At 57.1% G+C, this 23,879-nt stretch overlaps 1 protein-coding gene across 3 annotated transcripts in view; it reads left to right on the forward strand.

Annotated features, from left to right (window-relative positions):
• Positions 1-7,611: 7,611 nt before the first annotated feature.
• Positions 7,612-23,879, forward strand: part of BDKRB2 (bradykinin receptor B2) — a 28,948-nt gene continuing 12,680 nt past the window's right edge. For all 3 annotated transcript variants that reach the window (XM_081293592.1, XM_081293591.1, XM_081293593.1), the window contains exon 1: positions 7,612-7,822. The gene's annotated coding sequence lies outside the window, so the exon portion shown is untranslated. The remainder of the gene's footprint in view (positions 7,823-23,879) is intronic.

A 23,879-nucleotide genomic window follows, 5' to 3' on the forward strand; every position in this document is an offset into this window, starting at 1 on the left:
TTCCTGAGCACATGGCCTCCAAGCCAGGCCTCTCAGACACCCACCCCTGCCCAGGCTGTGAGTCCTGGTCTGCTGTGTGGTGCACAGACCTGCCCTGGCTTCTGCCCTTGGTCCCGAAGCATCTGCACATGCAAGGGCAGGGAGAGGATGCACTCCTCCGCCCCCCCTCTGCCTGGCGCCAAGGGACCTCAATAATGTGACATCACTCCTTTTTGCTTTCATTAGATTACTTAAAATGTCCCTGAATAAGCCCTGGAATCAAAAAAGTGACTGACACGGAAGGAAAAGGTCACCTTCTTGCTTTCTGAATCATTCTGGTCTGGGAAGAGAGCCTAGCTAGGTGCCAGGAAGGGTGGCCAGTCGCCACCCACGCTGTCTCTGCTGCAGGGGGACCTGGGGGTACAGATGGCAACAGGGAACCCCAGCTTCGGCTCCCACCTCCACCCTCGGGGTGCATGATCTAGGAAGGTGGCGTCTATTTATGGAACCACAGGATGTGCTCACTCAGTGTCCCAGTGCTGTTGGAGCTGGTCCCTCCCTCTGCCCCAGAGTGTCACCCCCACTCCAGGGTGGCTGCTTTCAGACCCACCAGAAAACACGGGACCCATGGTTGGGACTGGAAGGGGAAATTCCACAAAGGAAGGGCCGAGTGACCTGGGCCTGTTCTTCCTGCACCCCAGCTCTCCACTTGTCCTGGGGGGGGTCCAGGAGGCTCCCCACCCAATGCCATCCTCTCAGGAGCCCTCCCATTGTGCCAATGTGACAGTTCAGTGTGAGGGGACATGTCCCTTGCCCCCGCTCCTGACTCCCCCAAATGTTCTTAGAGGATACTGCCTGGCTTCGTAGGTTTTGGGGTCCCCCTCACCAACTCCAGCTTCCCCTGTCCTGCGGCTGGTACCTTCCTCTGGGCTGAACACCCCTGGAGGGCTCCGCCTGCACCCCTTTCTCTGCTCCATCAGGTTTTCTGGAGCACCCCAAGGGCCTGCCTGTGGGTCAGTAGGTAGCTTGGTTCCACCCCTATCCCTGCAGGGTCACATGTTGGATGTCGCAGCAGAGCCCTTGCAGACAGCAGGGTGTTGGCAGGGAGGGTGGGAGGGTAGGAGAAGCCCCTGAGGCTGTAACTGCAGAGGAGAGGAGTGGCTCCTGGGAGCTGAGGCCAAGAGACCCTCCTGACAGGGGCCAGCTGTGCCCTGTCCTGCTGCAGGTCCTCTGGGTGGTGCACAGCCTTGGAGGGCATGGCGGGGTGGGGTGTGGACACCAGAGTCAGCATCAGTAGGGCAGGTGCCCAGGGTGGGCAGGCAAGTTAATGTTCAGTGTGCTGGAGGCCACAGCAGATGGCTGAGAGCAGGGGTCTGGGAGGGTTCACAGCAAAGGGCCACACAGCGCCCTGGTAGGGTGACTGAATGTCGGGTTTGGCACTAGGATGGGGGATGGAGGATTCTGTGTCTGTTGAACCCAAGGAAGTGCGTGCCACCAAGCAGGAGCTGTGCTGTGTACTAATTTTTTAAAAAAAATTGTTTTTAAAATCCCTCCAGCCGACATGGGGAGGTGTAGAGAGGGCTGGAAGGACAGGAGGAGGAGCGGGAAGCCACCTGGGGATCCCTAGGAGAGCCCAGTGAGAAGGCTGAGTCCAGGGCAATGGGTGGCCCTGGGGACATGACCTCAGGTTGTGGACACTGTGAGCCTCAGGTTCCTCATCAGGAACCCGCACAGTGAGGCCCAGCTGGAGATGGCACCTGTAACCTAGGGCCAGGCTGCCTGCTTAACAGAGAGTGGCCGTGGCTGTCCCCAGGCCACCTGGAGGTGAGCTCTCTGTCCAGGAAGCAGGTGGGGGCTGGAGCTGCCAGAGGCTCTGTGAAGAAAACAGACCTGAAGGGGAACCAAAGGGTAACTGCTCAACAGTGAAGGGCACCGGGCACCGACCTGGAGGCCCCCCCGCCTGCGGACCCAGTGACGTCACCCCCGCCGAGGAATGTGGCCCAGAAGGTGGTGTGTTTGCAGCAATGCTCCCAGGGAGGCTAACTGGGGCTCTGCCCGTGGAGCGGGGGAAGGAGGGTGTTCCAGGAATGCCTGGGGCCCGGGAGGCGCAGGCTGCATAGTGAAACCTGTGATGGATTCATGAACAGTCCTATTTTTCCCACAGGGAATCTGGGGCTCTGCCCAAGTCCCTGCAGCCCGTGAATGGCAGCCCTAGGCCCCGCCCTCACTCTGCTGGTCCCTCTGATTTTCACCACCTCTGAGGCGGGTGTTGTCCCCATGTTATGAAAGGACACTGATGGACAGGGAGGTTGGAGTCTCGTTCACAGAGTTGCCAGAGGCAAGTGGCCAGAGGGCAGAGGACCCTGGCTCGTGGCCTTGGAGGAAGAGAAGTCCTGCTGCACAGAGGGACATGAGACAAGGTTCCAGAGAGTGGGAGACCCCCGGGGGGCGGGGGCACTGGGCTCGGGAGGGAGAAGGAGTCCAGGGAGGCAGGTGGGGAGTGCGGTGGAGATGAGGCCAGCGGCTGCACACTGGGCAGGTGAAGGGGCTGGTGGGTAGACAGATCATAGAGAGCTCCTGCCAGGGGCCAAGCCCGTCCTGCCCAGACTCCCTTGGGCCTCTGGTGGCCAGTAGGATGAAACCTGAATGTGGGGCAGGAAAGGCCAGTGGGGCTCGGCCCCCTGAGGAGGAGCCCCCAGCAGACCCTGCCCCAGCTCAGCTCTACCACTCACAAGGAGCTGCCCTCCCTGGGCCCCAGTTTCCTGAGGAGGAGGAGGAGGAGGAGGAGGAGGAGGAGGAGGTGGGGGAGTGGGCAGGGGAGAAGATCGGGTGGCTCTAGGCCACTAGGTCAGACGGCTGGGTACTGGTGCTGGGGCCGGGTACGAGGTCCCAGCTTGGGGGAGGTTCAGGACCCAGGCAGAGACAGCTACAGAATTCTGCAAGAATCCTGGAGGTACTCAGACCCAGAGAAGAGGCCCGAAAGGATACTAGGACCCGCTCCTCACTCGCTGAGGATTTCCCGGGCTGGGAGCCCCAGGCCCGCCGGCGCCCTGTGGCAGGAAGTGACTAATGGCTTTCCCAACCTGCTGGCGACAGCGTCAGGTCCAAGGACAGAGTTAGGAAGCACAGCCAGGCTGATGGTCAGGTTGAAGACTGCTTCCTCCCGCATGGGAGTGACCGAGCCTCCACCATGCCTGAGACGACAGGCCCATCCCCACCCAGGGCAGCAGGAGATGGACAGACAGACAGAGGAGGAGGGTGGACGGGCCTCTTGGCCACCCCTTCACTCCCCCACGCCCCCTGCATCTCACCTCTGAAGGCCTCCGTGCAACTCCACTTGTTTTAAGCATTTTTATTCACAAGCCATTTAATAAAACTTGACCGGGGACTTTGCTATTTCCGCAGGCTTCAGGGAGAGAAGAACAACAGCAGATTAAACCTGCACCTCAGCTTCCGAAGTGTTAAACGGGGCAGGTCCCAGAGCTGGGGAGTCCCTGCCAGGCCCTGAACAGGGAGCCAGACGTGGGTCCCCCTGTCCTACGATGCCCACAGCCACACCCAGTGGGGTTAGGGCTTAGGACTTGTTTCCCAGGGGGTTAGGGTTCAGTTCACTCCAGGTCTCAGAGCTGGAAGGGGGGACACCAGGCTCAGAGAGGCTCAACTGAGTCCCAGAAGCATGTTCCCCCGAGGCCAGGCTTTCCATTCACACCAAGACTTGCTTCAAATGCAGAAAGAGGGCCGGGAGGCTCTGTTGAGCAGGGACAGCAGAGGACCCCATGGTAGACTTCCTACCCAGGTCCCTTCCTGTGTCAGCCACCCACTGACACTGAAGGCCAGGACAGGGGAGGAGAGGGAGAAATCAGGCACCTGAGCTCCTCCCGCTCCCAGGGAGGGGAAGGCTGAGCTGGCAGGAGGTGCCCAGGTCATCGAGGGAAAGCAGAGCAGGTGAGTTTGGTTTCTGTGCGCTTCCCCTGGCCTGGTGAGAATGCAGGACACCAGACGCACCAGCCCCGGAGTGCAAATTGTATAATTTCAGCAATTTCTCAAACAAATTGAATGAACTCATGTTTGTGTTTAAAACTGGCACCGGAAAACAACAAGGTGAATGGCAGGGCATGGGCTAATGATTTAAGATTTTATTTTTTCTATACTCAGAACCATATTATCAAATTATTAAAACAACACACACACACACACACATACGCACACACACACATCATGACAAGTCAAAGAGAAAAGGCACGGAAGAAAGGGAAAACTTTTTCTTTTGAACCTCCAGCAGCAGTTCTCTCCTGCTTTCCAAAGAAGGGAACCCACGTCCTCTGTAAGCCCCATGGGCACCAGGGCAAGGCTCTTGGGAAGGGGAGTGGCCAGAGGGTGGTGGCATGGGCAGCAAAAGAGAACAGGAAAGGGAGAGTCACACACTAAAATGACATGTGTCTGATCCCACTTGTGTAGGACAGGGTCACCTAAGACGTCCTCCAAGCAGCCCCCTTGCCCGGGAACTTTCACTTTTTGTCTTACACATCAAGCTCAAAGAGTAGAGAACTGCATAAATACTATAGATATTATCAGGTTTTTTAAAAGCTGCCTCTTCATTGCTGGGGGGTGGACCGCAGCTAAGGAGTCGAACTTGGATTCAGACCCCAGCTCCGCCATTTGCAATCTGTAGGAATCAGGCCAAGTACCCTCCCAGCCTCTGCTTCCAGGCTCTGCAAGTGTTTTGCTCCCATCAAAATCAGAGTCCTTCCTAGTCCACCTTCCAGTTTTCCAGGACTGGTCCGTCTGAGACAAAGGTCTGGTCAGGCCTTCTCGGGGGCTGCTGATTGATAGGGGTCAGTGGTGGCTTTCTGGCCAGGACCCTGGGGTTCTAAACAGAAGCACAGCCCACCACGGGAGCCTGAGAGATAACAGCCTTCCTGGTAGGTTTAGAGGACCTCTCTCACACAGAGACATGTGCAGAGAAGGTTCTGGAACATTGGGATAAAGCACTGGACATAATAAAAACACCTGTTCATGAGCATGTGTACTCTGCTGTTCTGTTTTGTTAGGTCTCTTCTTCAGGTTGGATATGGGGGCTTTTCCCCAGAGTAGGGTTGATTCTTCAGTTCAGGCATAGGGTGCCTACTATGCGCAGGTGATAAGTAGCAGTAAGTAAGACAGGGTTCCCTGCCTCCTGAGTTTCTCAGCCCACCGAGAAAACTCCCAGGGCAGTGACAGGGGACGTGCAGATGGACATGGTCACTCGGCCAGTGTTTCAGGCAAAGCCCGAGTACCTACTGAGCAGGCCTACTGAGCAGGGCAGAGGAGGGACTTTACAGGCAGACACTGTGACACGTGCAAAGGCCCAGGGCCCAGCTCCATCCGGCCGTATGTGGGAGCCCAGGGGACTTCATGGATCTAAAGTTGAGAGGTCTGGGTGTGTCTGTTGAGAGAGGCGAGGGCCCTGGAAAGAGGGTAAGAGGGTCAGGAGCCTGGGTGGGCAGTTCCACGAGGTCAAGAGAGGGCTCTGGATGAGTGGGAAGGTCTCCACTCCTATGGGAACAACTGGATCCCCCCTTAGTCCCCCCTGAATGCCACCAGGCTGCCCGGAACCCCCTGCACAGGCCAACTGGTGAGAGTCCCCGAGGTAGACACACTGCAGGGAACTGGAGGAAGGGTTTAGCCAAGTTTTCTCATGGCAAAAAGGACGTGCGGACGACGTGTTGATCTAGATGCAGTGTGGGTGGCCCTGAGTCACAAGGCACCCTTTGACCTGACCCCAGCCACGGGCAGGGGACTGGCGTGGGTGTGTCCCGCTATTCACTGCCACCTGGCCACCTGCTGCCCAGCTGTGTGGGTATCTGATAAATGAACGTGTGGGTAAGTGGGTGGGTGGAGGAGGAGGGAAGGATGCAGAAAGGACAGGTGAACACACGTCTGGTGGATGGCAGGGAGAGGTGTGGACAGCAGGCAGAAGGAGGACGTGTGGACACCAGTGCAGATGCAGGGCAAAGGGAGCCGTTGCTTTAAAAGATTTATAGACTCTTCAGCTCAGGAGGCCAAGGCGGGAGGATCACAAGTTCAAAGCCAGCCTCAGCAACTCAGTGAAACCCTGTCTCTAAATTTAAAAAATTTAAAAAGGGGCTGGGGATGTGGCTCAGTAGGTTCAATCCCAAGTACCCATCCCCCTTCCCCCAGAAAAACTGCAGATTCTTTTGATGGAAGGACACAACATAATGATCCGTGGACAGATGAGAGGCAGAATTTACTGAGGCTTGCTATTTTGAGGAAAGAGCTTCCAGACAGAGCTACACAGGGTTTCCAGCAGGAGACAGCCAACGGGAGCTCATGAGCGGCACAGGGAGTGGCGTTGGCTGGGTCTCCCACACCCCCCAAGGACTGGCACATTGGAATATTACTATGAGTTCCAGGGTGCGAGGACTGTCCATGGTCCTTTGGTACCTGGCCCCAGGGGCACAGCGGCCAGAGTGTGAGAGCCCAGCAGGGAAGGGTTTGGAATGTGAGCTCATCTGCAGCTCCAAGCCCCCAGGCCCTGAGCCAGGACTTCCAAACTGGATCACAACAACATAAAACCAAGGACCAAACAGCCCTCCACTGCAGTGTTGGGTGGACAAGGGTGAGGTGGCCAGTCCCTGGTATTGACAGAAGCATCAGCACTGGATCCAGACCTCTGGGGACTTCCACCTCAGCATGCAGAGCCCTGCGGGGTCCAACCTGGAAGAGACTCCCAAAGGTCCCTGTCCCTGAGGGCTCTATAAATGGACCCCGTCCATCACACACCCCCTCAGTGATCAGCCTCGCCCCAGGACGGAGCACGTGCTCGGCAGTGTGTCCGGGGGCTCAGGAGGCCCTGCAGGTTTCCACCCCACCCGGGGAACCCAGGGCAGTGAGGGCCAAGACGTCCAACAGGCCAGGTGCAGATGGGACCTGGACTCTAAGTTACAGCTTGGCCGGCCCACGGCTAGCCAGGGCTGGGCCCCAGGCCACCCACAGCCTTTCCAGGACTCGGTGTCCCCATTCCTTCATGACGGGGTTGGGCTGGGTCACTGTTTTGTAGGATTCTGAGAAGCTCAGGGGAAGGGGACATGGCAGGGGAGCTTAGACCCCATCCACCCACCTCCCCCTGCCTGCTCTGACCTGGCCTCCCCAAGGAGAGGTTTGGGGCTTAAAAAAGAGAAAAGTTGGTCTGTCCCTGCCCTCTTGAGCCGCCAGCCTCTGGGAGAGGGTGCTGAAGGCCCACCCAGGAAGCCCAGCGGACAGCGCCAAGGGACGCCTGGGGTGGCTGGGAAGAGGCCCCTGAGTTTCCTCCCTGTCACCCTGGGGACGGGTACCTGCCGTAAAAAGTACCTTCAGAAGGTCCCTGCCCACCTGGCCACCTTCTGTTTACACCCGTGGGAACGCCCCCTGTGTACACCCAAAACTCAGATTCAAAACAAATCATGATGAATGTCCTGCGAGACACTCGTTCACGTGGCCCTTCACGGGCCACTCTGGGGCAGGCTGGGACACTCGCCGTCCCAAGGCTCACTGGGCAGAAGCGGACACAGGAGAACACTCCTGGGGGAACATGGAAGCCTCCGGCTCCCAGAGCCCAGGACTGGGGGAGAGGAAGCACCGCCCGCTGCTCAGCGCTGGGCAGGAGCTGGGAGCCGAGGGAGGAGGGGGAAGTGCCCAGGAGGGTAGTGACATCACCGCCCAGCCCTTGAAAGATGAGCCCTGGGTCGTCACTCCAGCTCAGCTCCCATCCTCTTCTCAGAGAGCTAGGGACGGGTGGGGACATCAGGCAGCCCCGAGGACCCAGGAATCTGCCAAAGTGCCTGCACAGCTTGCTCCAGACAAGGTGGGTGCCGGGTAGGGGTTGATCCAGCCGCCACACCTTTGGTGAAAGGACTGTCTGTCCCAGCACGAGGGAGGGCGAGCTGGGGGCAGACTCACAGGCTCCAGAGGGAGCTCCGTTCCTGGGGAGTGTGAGCAAAGTTCTCTTCCTTCCCTAGGTCAGAAAAGTGGCCTGGGGAGAAGGGCAGTCAGCAGGAGGGACTGTCTGGTTTGTTCTGGGTTTGTCTTTTGCGTGAGTATGGTGTGAGCGGCTTCGTGATTTGGTTTCTGTAGCTCCTGGTTTGACACATTGGGCTGAAGCAGCAGGAGCCATAGGTGTGGGGCGTCAACTCCAGAATGGGGCTTTCCACTCGTGCTGTGCCATTCACTTGTCCTGTGTGACCCTGGACCAGCTATGTAACCTCTCTGAGCCTTGGTTTCTCTGTCTGCCAAGGACCCTGCTCTCCTGCTTCCTGGGGAAGGAAGAGGTTAACTCAGACGGTAGAGAGGCTTTGCATTTGTCCAGTGTGCTCTAGGTGGCTGGTGGCTGCTGCTGGTGACTTCAGTTCAGACAGGCTTTGTGTCCTCCTGTCAGGGTCCTGGCTGGGAGTCCCAGCTCTGCTCTCACCCCACGGGGGACAGACACTGTTGGACAAGTTATTTTGCCCCAGGTCCTGAGCCACAAAGACAGGAAGGGGCTGTTACCTCCGAGGGGCCACGTGGCGGTGCTGGGGGGGGGGGGCGGCCGCCGTTATTGAAGCTGCCAGGAGCTCGTGGGCCTGGGCGGGTAGAGGTGCTGCTCCTGGGCAGGTTGCGATGTGCCTCTCTGAGTCACAGGCCGCCTGGGCTCCGCCACCCACAGGAAGTGGGGGCTCTGGCTGGGCGTGGGGGGGGCTCCTTGGCCACCCCCAGCGTTGGTGCTCGGAAGAGGGGTGGCCTGGGCAGGGGAGCGACCCGGGGACACTGCCGTCTCCCTGGCTGCGCTGGGGAACTGGGCCGTGCCCTCCCGGGCCTCGGCAGCATGAGGGGACGGGGACACTTCACAGTTGTGAGCCCAGAAGCTTGGAGAAGAGGTTGCTGTGTTTCCCCTGCTCAGCTGGGAGTGGGGGACACGTTGAAAAGGACACATGTGCTGGCCCCCAGGGGACCCCAGGAGCCCAGGTCACCTGGTCCTGAAGTTCATGCCCTATGGTGTCCCACACAATCGCAGGCTCCCCGGCAGCCACAGCCCCTCCCTGTGCGGACTGGGAAAGAGTGTGGACGCAGAGGGCCTGCAGAGCCCTTGCTCCCAGGGACCCTGGGCCACTGTGGGGCTCGGGCTCTTCGTCTGTAAGCAGGGGACCTCTGGATGACTGAGCCCAGACGGTGGGTCCAAAGGCTCTGGAGTGGACCAAATCTGGCAGATGCTGGCCAAGGGGAGCGGACAGGGGAGAGTGGACAGGGGATAGCCATGCCCCATGACCTCTGCTGACCTGGTGACAGGCTGGATAAGTTCAGGGGCTCGAGGTGGAGCCAGGGCTGCCTCTCTCGTCTGCTCGGGGAGGAAGAGCAGCGCCCTGCCAGGGGACCCCGGCTTCCAGAAGGAACACGAGGCCACGGTCTGCGCTCACAGCCGCCCCCTCAGCGTGAGAACCCAGCGGGTGTTTGTTGAATGACTGAAGGTGGAATGGCCGCACGAGTCCCAGCCACAGGGCAGGCACTGGGGTATTCCCGGAGGAAGAAGCCTGTCTGAGGAGGCGGTTGCCGGGTTCCAGAAACGCTGAGCTGTGGAGTCAGGGAAAGATCAGGGGCGGCGGGAGGCCTGGGGGGAGGGAGGGGCAGCCCGCAGAGAAGCTCGGGGCAGAAGAACCCCGTCCACCTTCCGAAGCCAGAGGAGGCCCTGCTCCAAGGGAAGCTGTGGTGCCCCATGGGCTGCAGGTGGCAGGATGCGGCACACAGGTGCCCTACAGCCAGCGGAGCCCACAGCAGGGGCGCAAGTGGGGGAGAGGCCACCGCCACGGGGTGGGCGGGGCTCTGCACCTTCCCATTGATTTGGCCATGAACCTAAAACTGCTTCCCACCACCACCAGAGAACAGCAGGAGAACCAGCCGGGGGCAGTGGGTGTGTTGAGTGAGGACTCAGAGCCCTTAGAGGACCTCAGGGTCGTGAGCCGAATGGTCAGAAGCTGCTGAGACCTGAGACCCTGGCCTGTCCAGAATCCTGGAGCAGAGAGCACGTGGTGCAGCTGCTTGTGGGCTGCGGAGCTCCTTGCTCTATAAGCCGCCTGTCCGTCTCAGGGCAGGGGAACGCACCCTTCCTCCACAGGCCTGCAGCCCACCGCCCGCTGAGCCAGGGTCCACCTCCGCTCCCTGGAGTCTGCCCATGACGTCCCCCAGGTCCCCTCCAAGCTGATCTGTCTGAGAAGTGTTAAATCCAACTTCCTCCCCCAAGTCCTGCTGCATTCCTGGGGGCCTGCTCCCCTAAACCAGAGCCCAGGGCTGTTTCCTGGAACAGACCCACAGAGTTAGGTGTTCCTGTGATCCTGTCGTCAACCTGGGGTCTGCAAGGTTCTGGAGGCCACATGTGAAGCCCCCTCCTGAACAACTCCACCGCGGCTCAGAGCCCAGGGGCGCGGGTGACTTGGGATTCCAACCTGACTTTTTCAGTCACCCAGGGGGAAGCCCTCTGGGCCCCCGTTTTGTCATCTGTGCGTTGGGAGTAACTGTACCTATTTTGGAGGGCCACAGGGAGGCTTCGTCGGAAGGCGCTGGTGTAGCTCAGGTGGGGCCGCCACCCCACAGGTGTGCAGCTACCTGAGGGACAGTCCACAGAGGCCAAAGCAAGGGCCGGGGACTGTCAGAGCTTTGTTGCCTAGCAGCCTGGGGGTTCCCAGGGAAAGGGGCCCCACCCCATAAGCCAAATCTGCAGGCAATGACAGCAAGAGGGCTGTGGCCTTCCCTCGGAGCTCAGATTGGCTTTGGTGAAGCCTGTCCCCGCCCCAGCCCCTCTGGGCCCTCCAAGCTCTGCTGCCAAGGAGGGACACCCAGCTCCCTCGCTAGCTAAGTGACCTCTGACAACAGCAGTGCCTGGCCGACCCTTGACCCCAGACCCCGGGCGGTCCCTTCCTTCTCGGCTTGTTCTTGAACTGACTTTTCCCACGAGGCTGTTTCTCCTCCTCTTTGGGGGCGGGGGTTCTAGGCAGCCCACTCTGGCAGATGAGGAAGGGCCAAACCTTCACTTCAGAATCACCTGGCGCCCAGGCGCGGCCGGGCCTGCTCGGGGTCTCTGGTGGCAGAGCTGGGCACCCAAGGGCTTGCGGGCCTCTGTGGGGATTCTGAAGCAGGCGGCCCCACACCACTGTTTGAAGTAAGTAGCTTTAGCCAAGGGTTTCGTCCTGGACGCCCCAGGGCATCCTCCCCAGGACAAAACCACGTCCCAGAGAACCGGGCCTCCAGAGGCTCACGGCAGGGCCATCCGCAGGGGAACTTGGGCCTCACTGTTCTGAGGGCCATCTGCCCTGCCTCTCACCCAACCGGAAGGTTCTTGGGGAGGACTGGGCCTCACTCCACCCCAGCACCCAGGCGTGGCCCCAGCTGGGCACTAAGAACAAGCCTCGGGCTCCTCGGGCGCCCCCCAGCCTAGTAGTTGCCCCTCACACCCACACAGCAGCCTCTCCCTCCACAAAGATGGGGCAGGAGGTGTCACCTGGCTGTACCTGGGACGAACCACCCCTTCTGGACCCCACTGTGCCTGTTGAAGTAAGGATGGAGGAAGGAAACTTCGGGGTCTCCCCTGAACCCAAGCACTCAGAGGTGGGAAAGAGTGTGCACTCCTGGCCCAGGCAAAAGCCTTGGTCCGCAAGATCCCCCGAGGTAGCCAAAACCACAGAAAAAGGGGCCTGTCACATGAACCAGGGCACTTTAGACAGTGTCCCTTCCCCTCCTCCTCCTCCTCCTCTCCCTCCCCACCCCTCCCACACTGTGTCCCCACCCCTCCCCTTCTATGTGACCTGGGAAGACCTCTCTGAGCCTTGGTTCCCTGAGTTGTACATAATGACAGAATCCCAGGCACAGGACAGGATGCCCCTGAGGCGGGGGCAGTCCCTCTCCAACATGGAAGTGACAGAAGGAAGTCCAGCAGGTGGCACCTCAACAGGAGAAGGCCTGACCTCTGGGTCCCCCAGCACAGCAGGGGAACTATCAGAACAACCTATGACAGCTTTCAAAATGTCCCCCTCTCAGCACACAGATAGATCGACATTTGGAGCAAATGCTGGTTTCTGGGACTCCATATTGAGTGGCCCTGGTGTAGAGACGTGTGCAAATCTCATGTCTTGTTTTTTTAAAAAATGTAGAGAGTGACGATTGCTACCTGCAGAGGCGACAGTGGTGTATTTGGGATGCTTCCCCGGGCGTCCTGACACGTGGATCCAGGCACACCTGCCCAGGAAAGCCCTAAAGACTTCTAGAAAGAGTCAGGGCCCCAGGTGACAGCCTGCCTGTCTCTGCAGGAGAGGGCTGTCAGGGGCTGGGCAGGGCCAGGAGCTAGGCTATACTCTCTTTTGTGCCCTTGGAAGCTTTTGTTGAGCATGTAGTTCCTTTTACAAAAATTTAAATATAAAAGAACAAAACAAACTGGAATGGAAATAAGGGGACAAAACGGGCTCCTGTTCCCCTTTCTGCAGCCTGGATCCATCCTAAATCTTCCTCTGGGTGTGGCAAGAGGACTGAAAGTGAAGGGAGGGGAGCCATTCAAGCACCTGTACCTACACGCGAGAGCCAGCTCAGCAGAGGTGGCCAGGGAAAGGGTGGGACCCGAGAGAGGCAGGACGAGCAAACCCTGGTCATGAGAGTCACTCTGTGACCACCCGAGAAAATGCATTCACTGAGCATCTACTGCGTGCCCGGCTCTGTGCTGAGCACTAGAGCTACAGGGACCCAAAACAGCTCTGCTCACTCCAACTCAGAGTCCCAGGAGGAATATTTTCCTGGAAAATAAAAAAAGAAAGAAAGAAATATTGCTTCATTAAGCATTCTAGCCACAGGGAAAATTAATAATTTTAAATAATTCCAGAAAGAGGGAGATATGTTATAGAAAACATCACTGTGATTACTGGAACCAGCTAAAGTCTAGGACTGTGGTCAACAAGTCGGTCGGAACATGATGGTGAATCCTCTAACTGTTTAAAAGGCCGCTCAGAATAGAAGACGTAAACAACTTGGAAATAATCTGGAACTAAAACTTCATTTCAACTAAAGCTGAAAGTGGAAGGGAAAGCAGAGACTGATACGTGTGTGACGGTTTCTGTCTTATCTGTAAGAAGAATAGTCACTCTTCTGCTCTTGATGACAAGGGGTGTGGGCAGGGTCTACAAGTTTGTGAAAAACTTAAAGATAGTCATTAGAAGAGTGGAAAAGGGATCGATTACGCTGTACCCTATAAAGAATACACATTTACAGAAATCAACTCTGCCTAGACCCCAGAGAAAAATGTCAATATATAGATATTAATTAGTGTCAATGAAGAGTCACAGGTATAGAACCGTCACAGGCTGCATGGCCTGACCATATGGTGAAAATTAACACATAAACACCAAACATCACAAACATTAGAAAACACTCTTCCTCAAATCTCTTTCAACAAATCAGTCATCAAAACTGAAATTACAGGTATTTGAGGAATGAGTGACTATGATAATGCTACTTATCAAATTTATGGGATATAGCCAAAGCCATATTCAAAGGACAATTCATGTCTTTATATTTTTAAATTATTAAACAACAAAGGTTAGAAATAAATTAACTAAATGCCAAATTTTTTTTAAAAAACTAGATAATGAATAATGACCCAAAAAAGTAGAATAAAGAAAATAGTATCACAAAAGCAAAGTGACTATGGAAAACATCAGTATCAGTAGGTCATCCATGGAGATGCTCTCAGCTAGCTCCTGGTAGAGAGGACAGGAGAAGGGACACATCAGGAAGTGGTATGGGACATGCTGAGAATTTAAATAAAATTGAGGGCTGGGTGTGGTGGCACACGCCTGTAATCCCAGTGGCTCAGGAGGCTAAGGCAGGAGAATAGCAAGTTCAAAGCCAGCCTCAGCAACTTCGTGAGGCACTAAAGCAACTCAGTGAGACCTGCCTCTAATAAAATACAGAATGGGCTGTGGATTGGGCTCCATGGTGAGGTATCCCTGGGTTCAATCCCCAGTACAAAAAAAAAAAAAAAAGAATTTGAATAGTTAACAGAGATTGATGGGTGGCAGCTCAGGGTGGTCAAGAGTGGCCTGCGGCCAGAGCAGGGGCCAGTGCCCGCCTGCACCAGGAGCACATGGGGAGATCCCCCTGGTCAGAGACCTGCACCAGCCCCAAGAAGCTCTCCCTCCCATTTGTCCCTGGGACTTTTGCCGAAATTCCCACATCCTGGACAGAGGCTGCCTCCTCTCCAGAAAGGGGGACTTGCGGGGCTCAGCTGCACCCACTCCACGGCCCACGCCTAGGATCCCCATCTCTGCTCCAGTCCTTCACACCCATGTCTCAGTCTGAGCCCACAACCCAGGCTCCCACACATGCCCATAACTTAGCCATTAATATCTAAAAAAAAAAAAATATTTAGAAATTAGGACCAACCAGCCTCATTGGCCAGCAGCCTGGGGACAGGCACAGACAACTGCCTGCTGAGCAACCCGGGGCAGGTCCCCAACCTCTCTGAGCCTCTCCTTTCTCTGATGCATCCGGGGAGGGACAATGACTGCTGTCTTGCAGATGTGATAGAACTGTGTGTGGAAGCTCCCACAGGGCACCAGGGGACGCGGAAGCTGGCTTACACCCGCCTTCCCGAGCCATTTACTAATGTCTGGGATCCCTCAGCTCAGAGACCTCTACCCCTAAGGAGTTCAGACTCTCTAACACAGCACAGTGCATCGTAACTCCAGGTCCCTTCCCCAAGGGACCCTGGGACGGTCACATCAGTGTTTTGTTCCTCAGCCTTCTGAATCAGGAGCAAAATGGCAGGGCCTCCGTCTTGGCTTTCTGAGTCACCACCCCAACACACACACACACACACACACACACACAGCTGCACGTCCCCACAACAGCTCACTACACGCGTCAGAGTGGTCTGACCTGTCATTGCAGGCGAGTGTCAGCTCTCTCCTGGGAGAGAGCGGGTTCCAAGTTCAGGGTCCCACACCCAGGTGCAGTGGAGAGCGTGGAGAGCCTGCCATGGGTCCCACAGCCAGGGAGCCCGGCCAGGGCTGATGGAAATATGTACAAGCCCCACTCTGGCCCCAAACTGTCACAAATATCCCTCCTGCTAAACCTGCCGAGTGGGAATCATGCCCCACTTGACAGGTGAGGAAGTCCCTGGGAGACTCACGCGGCGTTCAAAGCTGGCTTCGCCCTCCCCACCGGGTCCTGCCTCTCCAGACCGACAAAGGCACAGGGAGGAGCCTGTAGGGCAGCCAGGGCCAGGAGGAAGGCAGCTGTGGGAGAGGCCGGTGGGGAGCCCCGGGAGCCCCAGTCACCGGGCTGGCAAAGGTGACCCAGAAGCCCCAGTCAGGCAACAGGGGCGGCTGGCCTGTCCCCCACCAGCTGCCCTCCAGGCCCTCCCAGCAGAGGACATGTGTGCTCAGTGGGAACACCAAGACCACCCAGGGCACTTTCCTGGGAATTTCTTCATTGAGTCCTTTTGAGCTGTGAGAGCTGAGGGGATGGAGGGGGGGACAGCTGAGTGGACCCGGGGGGAGGTGGAGGTGACTGTCCTGCCTGAGACAGGAAAGGAAGTCCTGAGTGCCAGGTGATCACGCCGCATCCCCAAACCACCCTCACACTGGAGATGAGGCTCGTTACCCTGGAAGTGGGGAGCCCAGGCTCAGAAGGGCCACTCACTCCCAGTCACACCGTCAGTAAGTGGCAGAGCTGGGGTCTGAGTGGCAGCCAGTGCCACTTCATCGGGTTCTTCTGTTACCAGCAGGTCTGCCTCTTGTGCCTGCGTTGGTGGCCTGAGAGGCTGGTGAGGGGAGCCCGACAACCTGGGCTGTGGTTTGAGTCCCAGCGACGCCCTCCCCAGCCTCAGTCCTCCGCTATGAAATGTAGCCATGCCTCCCTCCTTCAGAGGCCGTGAGAAAGAACATCGTGACAGCGTTTGTTAAATGCAAAGAGAAAAGGGAAATACGATAATCACTAAGTTGCCTGAAGGTTGGGCATGGGGTCAGGGACAGGGACAGGCAACACACAGAGCAAGAGAAATCAGTCTGGCCTCAGCTTTTCTGCAGCAGAGACTCATCAGACCCCCAACGGAGGAGGAGCTGAAGACAGGAGAGGGACAGATTGTGGGGCTGTCACAGTCCGTTGTTCATGACTACAACAAAATATCTGAGGCAGGCAAACTTTATAACGAAAAGAGGTTTGTTGAGCTCAGAGTTTTGGATACTGAAAGTTCAAACAACACGGCACGGGCTCTCACCTGCCCCCTCCAGTTGTCGGTGTCGTTTCTTGGTGGATGGCAAGAGCTGGAACACACGCGAGAGGAGATCACAGGGAAACCAGAGAGGCTGGGATCTCACGCTCACACCACATCCAAACTGCGGCAGACGCTGATCAGCCACAGGAAGACACGCTCAAGGGTGAGAGGACTCCGAAGAAAGTGCCACGCCCGCACCCATCATGGAAAAGTCACCCAGAGCCTCAACCCAGGCGACAGAGATGAGCACCACAATGACGGACAGGCTGAGTGGGACTCTCTCTGTTTCCCCCCAATTCACTGGGACACTTAGACCCTCAGGCTGAGTCCTGTGATGCCCAGGGGACTTGGGGGCTCACGGGCAATTTCATCCTCCAGAGCCTTCCCTGCTGGCTCCTTTTCCAGGTCATCCGAAGCCCGCGGACTCCACCTGCCCAGGACTGGTGGCCGGTGGGACTGGAAGTCATTACAGAAGGAGCCTCGTGTTCGGCTGCACCATGGCTGCCCATTTGTTTGCCAGTTTCTGCGGGACCCAGGCCTTTCCTCTGGGCATGAACTGGCTGATGATCCTTCTTACGTCAACTAACCATAATTCAGTCCCTGTTTTGGTTTCTCTGTTCTTTTTTTTTTTTTTTTAAAGGAAAGACATTTGGCTGGCTTAAATATTTTTATTACAGAAGTCATAGCCGTTCTTCCCAGAAAACTTGGAAACCACTACAAAGGAGACGGAAACCCGAGGCACACGTGGTCCCCTCCTGGCCCCAGGACGAACAGCGTTGTAACTGGCCGCCGGCCTCCAGCTTTTGGAACCGCGTTACCCGATGTGGACTCTCTCACCTTCCCGGGCGCGAGGTGCCATCAGAAGCGGCCTCTCCTTTTCCACCCGCTGGTCAGAAGCACCGGTTTCCTTCCTCCTAGCATTCGGTCCCTGCCCTTTCAAGTGACGAGGACCCCCTGCGCGTGCAGCTTGTCCTGTCCTTTTGATCATTTTCAGAAATACCAAGCAAAAAGGAAAAGCCGGGTTTTTTTGTTTGTTTATTTTGGTTTATCAATTTGCTTTGCCCGATTGCCCCAAAATTGAATTTTCTGGAGCCGGTTTGGGAGCCACACGGCACCTGCCTGACCCTGTTCAGAGAAGGCTGGATTCCGTGATGCTCAGGGGACACAGCGGCGGCTGTGCCATACCATGCCACCTGCCTGCTCCCTTGGTCTTGGACCAGCCCTTTAAATACTAGCAAACCAGATTATTTTTACATCGTCTTGGCTCCAGCAGTTCCTGCGGCCATCAGGGGCAGGCAGTAAAGAGGGTGCCTGGAGACAGGGACATCTCGCCGGGTGCAAGCTGATGAACAGTGGTCCCCAAGACTGATTGAGCCCTGTTAACAACCAGCCCCGTTGACCTATGAGGAGGCCGAGGCTCGGCGGTCAGGGACCCGGCAGGAGGCGCTCACCGTCCTCATAGTTGTCCCTGCACTGGGCTCCAGAGCACGGTGGGGGGGTGGCCGCCTCTGTGTGTCCCTGCCTGGTTCTGGCTGTTTGGGTCCCACACTAGGCTGGGCAGGGAATCTTGAAGGGTTTTATTTCTGGCTTCAAAAATACAAATTGCCCAGGGAAGAAAGCAAGCTCATGAGAAATCTGACATCCTCCCCATCCCAGCTCCGAGAGGAGGGTCTTCTCCTGTGTCAGCACTGGAGACGGTGGAGCCCAGGGGCCGCAGAGGGGACAGGAGGCACGTCCCCTCCTCCCAGCTGAGCTACACGCCAGGCAGCTCTGGCTCTGTGAGGTGGGGGACATCTATGAAACTGAGACAGGAACAGGAGGCCTTTGTCCCATGCCTCCCTGCCGGAGGAGGCCGGGAGGGCAGGACACACACACCTCAGGGTCCCCTACGCTCTCCGCAGCTGGGGCCCTGCCAGAGGCTACTGTGTTCTCTGAAACTCATTTTTCACCCTGAGAAACAGCAGGTCTCACACCCAGTGTGACGTCTCCACCATCCCCTGCGTTGCTGTCAGAGGGTTAAGGAAGCTTCAGGCCTGGGAATCTCCTGACACGCACATGACCCCTTCATATCCTCCACACAGGATTCCTGTCTCGATCCAGAGAGGCCGTGGGGAAAGGGGCGCCGTGGCAGTGGGCAAGGCAGTCTTCCATGGCCCTAGGACTGGGATCTGCAGCGTCTAAAGAACCTGGGCTCAAACATATCAGAAACGTTGCCGAGTTTACTTGATTGCCTCCAGTGACAGGGAGCTCCCCACCGCCCAAAGCAACTCAGTTCAGCAAACACTCCATGAGCAGCTGTGCTGTTCCAGGACGAGGACAAGGAGACGCAGAGTGCCTGTGCTGTGCTCAGGGGACCCACAGTGTGTCAGTCAAGATGGGCGTAAGGAAATGGGAAACCTGGGTGCGTCTGCGTCTGTGTACATGAGCCCGTGCCTGTGACGAGGACATGGAGTGACGGAGTCACTGAAATCACAGACCGTCACCACTGGCAGGACCTGGCAAGACAATCTGTCCCATCTGGGGAAACTGAGCCTGGAGAGGAAAGCCACCAGCTCAGAGGCACCCGCAGCACAGAGCCCCGAATGGCGCTGGCTCCCTGATTGGGGTCCGCGACCGGGAATGAATCACAGAGCCTCAGCCCCTGGTCTGTAAAATGGGCCTTAGAAGTCCCCCGCAGGACAGTTGAGCGGATCGGGGGACACTGACCTGCAGACCCCTGTGCTACAGGCTGTAAAGGGCGGTGCCAGCACCAGGATGTCACCGTGGGATTGGGGAGGGGCAGCGGGGAGGCCTGGGATGTCGCCTGTTACTCAGGACAGGGCGCCTTCCTCTCCGAGTCTTAGTTTCCTCGTCTGCTGAATGAGGGTTGGATCAGAACTCTCGGTGCCGGGGCTCTTCCAGCTTGAAAGCCCAGGGCATGCCTGGGGTACTTGAGGTTTGCAGTCGCTCCTCATGGATCGCCTCGAGTACTGATCCCGCCACAGCCCTGCACTTAGCCCTCAGCTTTACCAAGCCCCCACTGGACTCTGGGCCTGTTTTGTTGTTTATAAAAGTGAGGACAAGCCGGCGCAGTGGTGCACACCTGCAATCCCAGGAGCTCGGAGGCTGAGGCAGGAGGACCTCAAGTTCAAAGCCAGCCTCAGAAACTCAGCGACCTAGTGACACCCAGTCTCAAAATAGAAAACCAGGGCTGGGGTGTGCTCAGTGGTTAGGCACCCCTGAGTTCCATCCCTGGTACCAAAGGGGGAAAAAAGTGAGGACAAGATTCTGGCCCCGCGTCTTTCAGGACAAGGGAGGCCCAAGTCTGTGCCTGGGAGCATCTGAGCAGCGTCCCAGGCGGCCTCTGCACTGACAGTCTGAGGCACAGTGTCCTCCTCGGCCTCAACTCCGACCTCAGGCCCATCTCAGGACTGGTGAGTTCGTATCTTATGTGCGTAGAACTAGGCTGACCTGTGGAGATGGTGTGGAGACGGCAGACGCGTTTGCTGCCAACATATTTTACTTAGAGACAGGGTCTCGCTGAGTTGCTTAGCGCCTCGATTTTTGCTGAGGCTGGCTTTGAACTCGCGATCCTCCTGTCTCAGCCTCCAGAGCTGCCGGGATTACAGGGGTGCGCCACTGCGCCCCGCTACTGTCATCATAATTTGTCCTTTCCACACACATTTCCCAGCCTGGGCCAGGCCAGTTGTAAGGGGCTACAGTGGCGAGGAAGGGTGACCATTGGGGGCCTTCCGGGGGCTCCAGGTGGTCAGGGAGAGACGGTCAAATGGTCTGTTGAGATGGACAGTGCCAGAGCTATGACAGGAGCACTGGGGCTGGGCACCACGCAGGGTCCAGGAAGGACCTGGAGCCGTCGGGGGACGCTGCCCTGTGGAGGAGGGGCAGGGAGCAGGTTCTGTGACCTCGTGTGTCGGGGCCCAACGGGCTTAGAACCCGTGGGTCCATTGGACTTGAAGCTGGTCATGGTGGGGGTATTGACACCAGGGAATCTCAAAGCCACAATTCAGGCCCCTCCCCCAGAGAGCCAGCTGCTGACCACTGACCAGCACCGCCCGGCCCATCTCCCCCACCCATGGAAGACAGAAGTCCCCCCGCAGAGGGCAGAGCAGTAGGTCAAGGACCAGGTTCTCCACCCACTGTCCCCCTGAGAGCCGTGGTCCTGGGCAGGTCAGGAGGGAACCAGGATGTTTACAGAGAAGGTGTCCATCAGGAGTCTCCCGTGCCAGGGCGTGACAGTGGGGCCCAAGGGGAACGAGAGGAGAATTTGTCCCCTTAGCAGCTGGGGACCTTCTCGAGCCCGAGCTTATCCACACGGCGACAAGACGAACCCCCGACCGATTCCTCGACTAGTTACCAGAGGCAGAAACGGGAGGAAGTGGCGGATCTGTGCTTCGGAGAAGCAGAGGCCGGGGGACAGAAGATGCCTTTCTGTCTGTCCCCCATCCCTGGAGGTCCCTTGTTCCTGCCTCCAGATTCCGCCAGCACCCTCTGCTGGGCCACCGTCACCAAGCACACCGCACATCGTCACACCATGGCCGTGTGCACGGGCCTAGCGGGCAGCCAGAGCAAGGGTCTTACAACACAGCGGAGGCCAGCAGTGCGCGGGCAGCTCAGGACGGTGGGCAGTCACCTGCCCCAGGAAGGCTCCCGTGCCCCCACCTTTGGCATGCATCCCTGGCACCTGGGAGATCCCTCAGGGCAGTGCCAGCTGTCATTCATCCTATAGTCACACAATTCCGAGAAACAGCTCAGTGAGGAGCACGGAGCCACCAGCCACTGGCTGTGTGACTCTGGACAAGCTGCTGGGCCACTCTGTGCCTCCCTCATTCTCATCTGAAAGATGGAGATGGAAAGATGGCAGTAGTCCCCCATGCCCCCGAGGCAGGGTGGATTCCAGGGACTGTTGGGACGGTGCTTAGCATACCGCCTGGCGGTGCTACTGTCATGTCCTGGAGGCTGGCAGAGGGGGCCCTCACAAAGCTGTGGAATGAATGAAATGGGAACAGGGAAATGCTGTGCAGGTGCTGGGGCCGCTTGTCAGCCCCGGGGTCATTGACAGCACCCCCCATGCTGTCCACATTGGGGTAGTGAGGACTCAGGAGACCCCAGTGGACGCTCACAAATATTCCCCAGGGACCATGGCCCCGTAGGGTTGAGGCGAGGCCCAGAGACCTCTGGGTCTCTGACGTCCTTTGGGAGGCGCTGCAGCAGCTTGGCATTCCTGGGGGCTTCCTGGAGGAGGAGGAATTGTCTTTGGAGCTTGAGTGCTTGGTGCAGAGTGCTCGTGGAGCATGGAGCATCCTGAGTGTGTGGAGAGGGAAGGCTGGGGTAGGGACGAGGAGCACCAGGATGGCCCTGCGGACCCCGACAGGGCGAGGTCACTGGAGGGGGGGCTCGCTTCTGACAGAGCTACCTGGAGTTAGCACAGACCCCGGGTAGGGCTCAGTGCCACACCACTGCTGTGACATGAGATGCCAGTCCCAGGTGGTGACCTGCATGTTGACCCGCTAGCTGTAAACAAAGGTTCCCGCTATCCCTCCCTCGGGTTCGGTGAGGTGCTAGGACGGCTCACGGGTCAGGGACACGGTGACCTACACTATAGACCGATTAAGCAGGACCCGCTAGGGAACAGGGGAGAGATGCAGGGACCTCTGGACAGGCGGCTCCTGGCCTCTGCGTGTTCTCCCCCGCACCCGCCAACCCTGCCTTTTAGAGGATCCAGGGAGGCTTCATTCTGTGGCAGCCCCTCTCCCTCCTGGAAAGTGGGGGTGGGGCTGAAAGCTTGAAGCTGGGTCACACTTGACCTTTCTGGTGACCAGCCCCATCCTAAAGCTGGCCACCACCAGCCCATGGCTGTCCCCACTGAGAGTCAACTCCTACACCAAAAGATGTCTTTTGTCACCCGGGAAATTCCAAGGGATTTCCAAGCTCTGTCTCTGGAACCAAGATCAAAGACCAAATATATATTTTTTATTACATCCGGTCCCACAAACCACAGGCTCTGAACGTCAAATTCTGTAATCAAATTCTAGATCTACCCTGCCTAATATGGTAGCCACTGGCCAGGGGAGGCTACTGAGCACTTGAAATGTGGCTAGCCCAAACTGAGATAGGCTGTGATTTACAAAATGCCCATCCATGTCTAAGAGTTAGCAGGAAAAGCATTCTATAAAGAAGCTCATTAAAGACTTTTCACATTCACGACATGATGAAACAGTAACGTATTGGATATTGTCTTTGTCCATTTCATCTTACTATAACAAAGCACCCGAGGACAAGTAACTTACAAAGAAAAGAGGTTATTTGGCTCTCTATTCTGGTGGCTAGAGGATTCAAGCAGCATGGCGCCAGGGTCCTGTAACGCGTCCTGTGCAGAGGGACACATGTGCAAGCAGGAAGCAAACACCAGAGGGTGCCAGGCTCACTCTCTGTAACAACCCACTCTCAGGGAACTAAACCAGTCCCAAGAGACCGGACCCCTCCCAAGAGACAGCATCAATCCATTGGTGAAGGCAGAGGCACCATGACTTGCCACCACCCTCTAGCCCACCTCTTAAACGTCCACCCGCTTCCATGCTGGGGAAGAAGCTCGCACGCAGCCCATGACCCTAGGGGTCCACCATGGCCAAACCTCAGCCAACATATTTGGTTAAATCAATATAGTATCAGAATTAGTTTCACCTGAGTCCTCTTCCTTTGTTTTAAAGGAGGCTCATAGGAAATTAAAATCACTTCTGTGGCTCACATTACATTTCTACTGGACAGCAATGCCCTGGGCACTGGGCACTGGGATCAGATGGCCACAGAACCAGGACAGGAAAGAAGCCCGAGAGAGGCATCGAACAGCCCCAAGGGTCCAGCAAGTCAGATTCTGACCCTAGAAAACCCGCTGTGGGTAAAAATAACGTGACATCTATGAGACGACTGGAAATGGAACAGAGGGCCGGGCCAGCAGCGAGGGGGACTTGTCAGGTGGCTTTAGGTGTGACGATGCTCGTGTGGCTTTGCTTTCTGGACCAAGAGTCTGTGGCTTTTGGAGACGTTTGCTGAAATATTTACAGATTGATTGACAGACAGACGTACAGGATCTGCGTCAGGCTGGGAGGACGGGGCACCGTGGGGTTCAGGCAAAGACCGGCCAGCTGTGCGTTAGTGATAGGTCCGTGGATTGTCATGACGCTCTTCTACCTACCTGTGTGTGTATTCAAGCTTTTCTATCATGAAAAGTTTTTTAAAACAAACTGGTGCAGGGGCACACACCTAAAATCCTGGGACTCAGGAGGCTGAGACGGGAGGATGTAAGTTTGAGGCCTACCTGGGCAATTTAGTGAGACTGTCTCAAAATAAAAAAATAAAGAAAGACCTGGAAGGACTGGGGATGTAGCTTGGCGATAAAGCATCCCTTGACCAACCCCAGTGGCCCAAAAGAGAGAGAGACACCCCAACTCCTGGGGTTCTGGCACAGCCCACTGGGTTCAAACTGCAGTTTGGGGTCTGTCACCTTTGCCTCACAGTACCCTGCACCTGTCCTCGGGAGGCCAAGTCACCTTCAATCCAGCACGTGGAGGCAAAGCGGAGCTGCCCACCAGGTCTGTGGGCCCCGAGGGCAGGCCAGGAGCCCTGAGCTGGCTGCGCT

This window comes from Spermophilus citellus (genome assembly GCF_964194105.1).
Source record: "Spermophilus citellus genome assembly, chromosome: 4".
Taxonomy (NCBI): Eukaryota; Metazoa; Chordata; class Mammalia; order Rodentia; family Sciuridae; genus Spermophilus; species Spermophilus citellus.